We start from the raw sequence: 7,657 nt of genomic DNA, 5'->3' as shown, positions 1-7,657 counted from the left end.
GCAGGGAGGCGCACCCCCCACCCTTGTGGGGCCCTCGTGGCTCCCCTGACCGACTTCTTTCGCCTATATATGTCCATATACCCTAAAAACATCGAGGAACAGAATAGATCGGGAGTTCCGCCGCCAGAAGCCTCCGTAGCCACCGAAAACCAATCTAGACCCGTTCCGGCACCCTACCGGAGGGGGGAATCCCTCTTCGGTGGCCATCTTCATCATCCCGGGGCTCTCCATGACGAGGAGGGAGTAGTTCTCCCTTGGGGCTGAGGGTATGTACTAGTAGCTATGTGTTTGATCTCTCTCTCTCTCTCTCGTGTTCTTGAGGTGGTACGATCTTGATATGTATCGCGAGCTTTGCTATTATAGTTGGATCTTATGATGTTTCTCCCCCTCTACTCTCTTGTGATGAATTGAGTTTTCCCTTTGAAGTTATCTTATCGAATTGAGTCTAAGGATTTGAAAGCACCTGATGTATGTCTTGCATGTGCTTATCTGTGGTGACAATGGGATATCACGTGATCCACTTGATGTATGTTTTGGTGATCAACTTGCGAGTTCCATGACCTCGTGAACTTATGCATAGGGGTTGGCACACGTTTTCGTCTTGACTCTCCGGTAGAAACTTTGGGGCACTCTTTGAAGTTCTTTGTGTTGGTTGAATAGATGAATCTGAGATTGTGTGATGCATATTGTATAATCATACCCACGGATACTTGAGGTGACATTGGAGTATCTAGGTGACATTAGGGTTTTGGTTGATTTGTGTCTTAAGGTGTTATTCTAGTACGAACTCTATCATAGATTGAATGGAAAGAATAACTTCATGTTATTTTACTACGGACTCTTGAATAGATCGATCAGAAAGGATAACTTTGAGGTGGTTTCGTACCCTACCATAATCTCTTCGTTTGTTCTCCCCTATTAGTGACTTTGGAGTGACTCTTTGTTGCATGTTGAGGGATAGTTATATGATCCAATTATGTTATTCTTGTTGAGAGAACTTGCACTAGTGAAAGTATGAACCCTAGGCATTGTTTCAACACATTGTAATACCGTTTGTGCTCACTTTTATCATTAGTTACCTTGCTGTTTTTATATTTTCAGATTACAAAAACCTATATCTACCATCCATATTGCACTTGTATCACCATCTCTTCGCCGAACTAGTGCACCTATACAATTTCCCATTGTATCGGGTGTGTTGGGGACACAAGAGACTCTTTGTTATTTGGTTGCAGGGTTGTTTGGGAGAGATCATCTTCATCCTACGCCTCCCACGAATTGATAAGCCTTAGGTCATCCACTTGAGGGAAATTTGCTACTGTCCTACAAACCTCTGCACTTGGAGGCCCAACAACGTCTACAAGAAGATGGTTGTGTAGTAGACATCATGTTCCTCCCCCATTTCTTCTGCGGGCTAGGTTTTCCACTCCACCCTTTCATCCGCGGGCTGATGTATTATTACGGGATAGATTTCCATGATCTGTCCCCGAATTCCTTTCTCAACATCTCGGTGTTTTCGTCATGTGTGAGGCCTTCCTCTGCATCCAACCCCACTTCGGGCTGTGCCTCAAAGTCTTCAACATGAAGCCGAAGGTGGTGGAAGGCCAGCACGCGGAGTGCGGAGGAGCTATGGTGAGCAAGCCGTCCTCTGTGGGAGTTCAACCCAAAGAAGGATCAGACTCTGGTGAGGCTCTTCGAGACTACTCACGAAGGCGCATGGAAGTTGCTCTTTAAGGGCAACGAGAAGCCACCGGCCATGGATTCGGACTGTGGTCACGATGATAAACACCTCGCCAGTGAAGTATGCTATTTTTTGATGTATCCCCAACTTAATCGTTTCAAGGATGATGTCTGAGCTTATCATTGCATTTCCAGGACTGGATGGAGAGGGCGAAGCGGATACAGTGTCCGGCTCCGCTGCCTGAAGAACCGGTCATCGTGCATCTAGTGAAGATGCTGGTGCTGGCGCCTTATAAGGGTGGCCCCCATCGAGAGAAGAAGGCCAAGGGGGCCAAGGGTGGACCCGTTGCAAGGGCACTTCGGATGTGACATCCGAAGATGATGAAGCCCATTCCTCTGTCCCTGAGGACAACGGCGAGGAAGAGGAGGAGGAGGAAAACAACCCTCCCCCTAAGGAGAGGAAGAAGAAGAGGGCGGCTTCGGCGCATCCGGAGGCGGACACGCCCAAGAAGGGGAAGAGCGTCCCAGCGATCAACACTGCGTGGGAGGTTGATAGCAGTCCGGAGAGACGCCCCCGCACTAAGCCCCAGGCCACATCGTAAGTGACACGGCTCGCTCATGCGCACATCTAGCCCTTTCTCTTCATTATCATGACATAGTTAATTGTGCTATTGTAGTCCGGCCCGCGACCTTATCCAGCAATCCACATCTGGAGGTTCATCGGCTCCGTCGAAGATGGCGAGCATGTCGCCACCGCCTGCTTATTCCCCCGGGGCCAGGGACGACACCGAAGTGTTATCCCGGAGGACCGCTCCGAACCGGGGAGGAGCCTAGGACGCTGTCCGGGAGGCGCCGCAAGGCGAGACCTCCACTGCTGGACACATGGGGGAGCCGATCCCCATGGAGATTGGCGTAGAGGGCCGTATCCAATTTGGCCCTCAGTCGAATACGATTCCGGAGGCCCATATGGCTCTGGAGTCGGGTGAGCAGCCCCCTTTGAAGGAGGGGGATGCGCCGCTTCCACCGGTGGCCCTGGTCCATCCAGGGGAGCTGGATAACCTGATGGAGGGGCTTCGAGGCGCCTCTGTCATGGACGAGCACCATGTCCTTATGGGTGCGGTGATCGAGAAGATTCCGTCTGCCAAGAGTGGACTGAATGAAGCCTGCAGCAGCCTGTTGACAGGTTTCGAGGTAAGAAAGAGAAAAAACCCGTGTAGCCAGTAGCCCCTGAGACGCTATCCGGTGTTCAGCAAGAAGAACCGGACAGAGGATCAATCTTCTGTTGTAGGAGACTAACATAATATGTATGAATAAGTAGGTGTCGCTATTGGCCGCGACCTCCCATGCTGCCGAAGTCTCTGAGCTGAGGCAGAGGCTGGAGCGGACCGGGAACGAGCTCGGCGAGGTTAAGGTTCGGCTCCAGGAGAAGCAAAGTGAGTGACGACTTGCTGTGTGTTTAGAAAGGATAGGGGTTGTATATTGACCAATGTATCGTAATATGTGCAGGAGCCGCGACCAAGGTCGAGGCCCTGAAGAAAGCCCTGGGCGAGGCCGAGGAGAAGGCTGTCCAGCAGCAAGTCGCCCGTAAGAAGTCCAAGGCCCGGCTCAAAGAAATCTAGCAGGAGCTCCAGCATGCGGTCAAGAAATGTGAAGCCTTGGAGCATGATGCGTCGGTTCAAGGGACCGAACTCGCGAAGGCTCGTTAGAGCGCGGAGACCACACGGAATGAGGCCTAGGCTGCCCTCCAGGAGATCCAGGAGGCCAAGAAGATCACGGCGAGTAAGGCATTTAAGATGCAAAGCAACTATGCGGAGAAGCAGTACCTTTTACTAACCCGGGTTTGGAGTTCCCTAGGAGCTTTTGCGGATTTACCCCGCAGTGTATCAGACGCCGCGGAGTTCTACCGAGCCGAAGGAGGGGGTTCTACGGAGAAGCTATTCTGGTCGCAGAATGCGGTGCCAGAGCATCCCGTGTCCTTCACCGATCAGCTGAAACAGCTGGTGGAGCTGCATAGGGTAGCCGAACTAGCCATGAAGGATTTCATAATCCAGCTATGGCCAGCCGAAGCTATGCCAAGCAGCTACTTCGGACTCGTCAGGCGGATGGTGAACGCCTGTCCTCGGCTGGACGTCGTCAAGCGCTCGGCCTGCATTGAAGGTGCGTGCATGGCCTTTGCCCATTGCAAGATGTGGTGGGCGAAGATGGACACCGTCGAGGTGACCAGAGGGCCACCGGAGGGCAAGGAACACCGCACACCCGAACGTTATTTTGCGGATGTCTTGGAGGGTTCTCACCTTGCGGCAGCATAATTTTTGCATGACATTGTATTTGAATAAATGTATTCATGTTACCTTTGCCTTGTATTATGGGAACAGAGCCTGTTTTGTAATGTAATATTTTTATGCTTTGAATTGTTTCCTCCTGTGCGGCCATGTTGTACGTAATCTGAGGGTTGGCCAGTCGTCGGCTTCTGCCCTCACGTAGGTAGTATGGAGGTGTTCAGGATGGAATCTAAACAATCTTGATCCAATTATATGGTCCTTGAAGAAGTTGTTTAGCATAATGAACAAGGCAATCAGACTGTATGGCTTAAACACCCTCACTTAGCCATAGGAGTTTTATAATAAAGTTTAGGTGCAGCTCCTCGTTCGAACCAGGGTGCTGTTAGCATCTGATCGGGAAGTGCCGATCTTTCGCATAATGCGGAAAAAATCTCCAATGATTGGTGACCCTCGAACAGCTGACCGGCTCTCGTCGTATAATGACAGCCAGTTTTCGGCTTTCTCTACTGAGGTGCTTATCTGGTCAAGGCCAGGGCACAATCGCAGTAGTTCTCCCTTTACTACCCTAGCCGATTTAGAGGAACGTAGGGTAGCAAGCACAAGAGCCGGACAACCCAACTATTGACCAAAGACATGATTCGGAGCCAATGCATATAATGCTAAATTCGGGGTGCCGAACTTATCTTTAGGGATTGTTCGGACTTTGTTGCTGTATCGTGGGGCGATGGGGAGCCCCTGGAAAATATGAAACATACTAGGGTGTACGGCTGCTAGGAAATAAGTAATATAAAGGAAAATAGAGGGAGAACAGAGATAGGATCTGGAGCCCTTGAACTTGGATCATGAACTGTTTCCATTATAGTTGGGTTAATGCGTCCAAGCACATTGGTACAAAATAATGCAATAAGCAACCGGCTATCTGACATGCCATACCCGAAGGCAGACTGCGCGTGGGTCCTGAAAAACGGTTAGCCTCTAGGGCTTCCCATGTACGCCTGTGCTCCGTGTCAATCCGGTGTGTTTGTCCTTTGACGGGTTCGTTAATCAAGCCGTCGAAGGAGGCCCCCATAGGAGAAACCTGAAACAAGGGAAAAGGAGATAGTAAAGTTATATGTCTGTCCGGGATCGGTCTGGCCGAACCATGGATCCCGGGATAGCTTGTGCCTCCGTCGATGGCCATGGAATTTTGAGTGCGTAGTTATGGACACGTGGTATGAATGCCACTACCTCATCGGGATTGGGGCGGAGGCCGAATTGCTAATCAAGCTCTTGACGAGCCGCGTTGTCCTGTTGCAGTGTAGTCTGGACCCTCTTAATGAAGTCCATGCGCTCGGCAGCCAGACTATGATGCTGCTTGAGAAGGCCGCTTTGTACCTCTACTGCTAGGGCGGTGGAGTGCTCCTCTGTCCGGAGGGAGCGTTCTGTGTTTCCGTTGACTGTTATGACACCGCGCAGACCGGGCATCGTCAGCTTGAGATAAGCATAGTGTGGTATCGTGTTGAATCTAGCAAACGTGGTTCGTCTGAGTAGTGTGTGGTAGCCACTGCAGAAGGGGGTGATATCGAAGATTAACTCCTCGCTTCGGAAGTTGTTCGGGGAACCAAAGACCACCTCCAGCGTGATTGAGCCCATGCAGCGGGCCTCAACGCCTAGTATGACTCCTTTAAAGGTAGTCTTTGTGGGTTTGATTCGTGAGGGATTAATGCCCATCTTCCGCACTGTATCCTGATAGAGCAGGTTGAGGCTGCTACCGCCGTCCATTAGGACTCGTGTTAGGTGAAATCCGTCGATGATTGGGTCGAGGACCAGTGCGGCTGAACCGCCATGCCGGGTACTAGTTGGATGATCTCGACGATCGAAGGTGATCGGGAATGACGACCATGGATTGAATTTTGGGGCGACTGGCTCTACCGCGTAGACGTCCCTAAGTGCTCGCTTGCCCTCCCTTTTGGGGATGTGTGTAGCGTATATCATGTTCACCATTTTGACTTGAGGAGAAAATTTCTTATGCCCTCCGGTGTTCAGCTGCCGGGGTCTTCGTGCTCGTCCTCACTTTGTGATCCCTTTTCTTTGTTTTCGGCATTTAACTTGCCAGCCTGTTTGAAAACCCAACAGTGTTTGTTGGTGTGATTGGCTTGTTTGTCTGGGGTACCATGTATCTGGCACGGACGATCGAGTATGCGATGCAGGCTGGATGGTCCCTCGCTGTTCCTTTTGTAGGGCTTCTTTCGCTGTCCGAACTTGGAGCCGCTGAATCCAACGTTAACGGTGGTGTCATCGGTGTTGTCGCCATTGCTTCGGCGTTTGTGTCTGTTGCGCCGAATCTTTCTGGAGCTGTTCTTGGCCTCCGAGGGGCCTATCTCGCTGGCTGGGTTTTTGCTACGAGCCAGCCAGTTGTCCTCTCCCGCGCAAAAGCGGGCCATGAGTGTCGTAAGGGCTGCCATGGACTTCGGCTTTTCTTGGCCGAGGTCGTGTGCTAGCCATTCGTCACGGATGCTGTGTTTAAAGGCCGCTAGGGCTTCAGCATCCGGACAGTCAACGATCTGGTTCTTTTTTGTTAGGAACCTAGTCCTGAATTTTCTGGCTGATTCTCCAGGTTGTTGAACTATGTGGCTTAAGTCATCGGCATCGGGTTGCCGGTCATATGTACCTTGGAAGTTGTCAAGAAAGGCATCTTCCAGGTCCTACTAGCTACCGATGGAATTCTCGGGCAGGCTATCCAGCCAGTGTCTAGCTGGCCCTTTGAGTTTCAGTGGGAGGTATTTGATGGCGTGGAGGTTGTCTCCACGGGCCATGTGGATGTGGAGAATAAAGTCCTCAATCCATACTGCGGGGTCGGTTGTTCCGTCGTATGATTCAATATTGACGGGCTTGAACCCCTTAGGGAATTCGTGATCCAGCACCTCATTTGTGAAGCAGAGAGGGTGTGCGGCAGCTCTATATCAGGCCTCATCATGGCGCACTTCCGATGGAGTGCGTCTGCGGTTATCGGCTCGGGTGTGACTAGGTTTGTCACGCCCGAATAGGTAGCCGTCATCCCGAGTTGGGAAGCGTCCTTGCGATCCATAGATTGATTTGGTGTGTTCTACTCTACTGTCCAGCTCCTGCCGAAGGTCGTATGTATGGTCCCGAGCTGTTATGTCCCTGTTTTTGCGAGGTGGTGGGGCAGGCTGTTGTTCGGCCTGAGTTGCTGCTTTATCCCGGCCGCGGGGTGGTCGGTCCGTCACACTATCCCGACCGCGTGGTGGTCGGTCCGCATTGCGTTAGTGAGGTATGGGATTTGGTGCCTCCTCATCGAACTGAGGTAGCAGTCTACGCTTTGGGTAACTCTTGGCTGGGCGCTTAAGGCCATATTCTTCGGCTGCCAGGACATCAGTCCACCTATCAATGAGTAGGTCTTGGTCAACTTGAAGCTGCCGTTGCTTCTTCTTCAGGCTTCTTGCGGTGGCTATTAGCTGGCGCTTGAAGCGCTCCTGCTCAAGGGGTGCCTCAGGCACGCTGAAGTCCTCATTGTCGAGGCTCTCATCATCCTCAGAGACTGGACGATAACTATCATCGTCTGGGTCATTGGGCATGGTCTGATTATCAGGGTTATCTTGCCCATTGTCTTGTTCCTCCTGTTCGGATGCAGCCCCGATAGGGTCTTCGTTGTTTTTGGCGTCACCCGGAGTACTATTCTCTCTGGTGCCAGTATT

This window comes from Triticum dicoccoides, chromosome 2A (assembly GCF_002162155.2).
Source record: "Triticum dicoccoides isolate Atlit2015 ecotype Zavitan chromosome 2A, WEW_v2.0, whole genome shotgun sequence".
In the NCBI taxonomy this organism is placed as follows: domain Eukaryota; kingdom Viridiplantae; phylum Streptophyta; class Magnoliopsida; order Poales; family Poaceae; genus Triticum; species Triticum dicoccoides.
Note: the sequence above shows the minus strand (reverse complement) of the source record.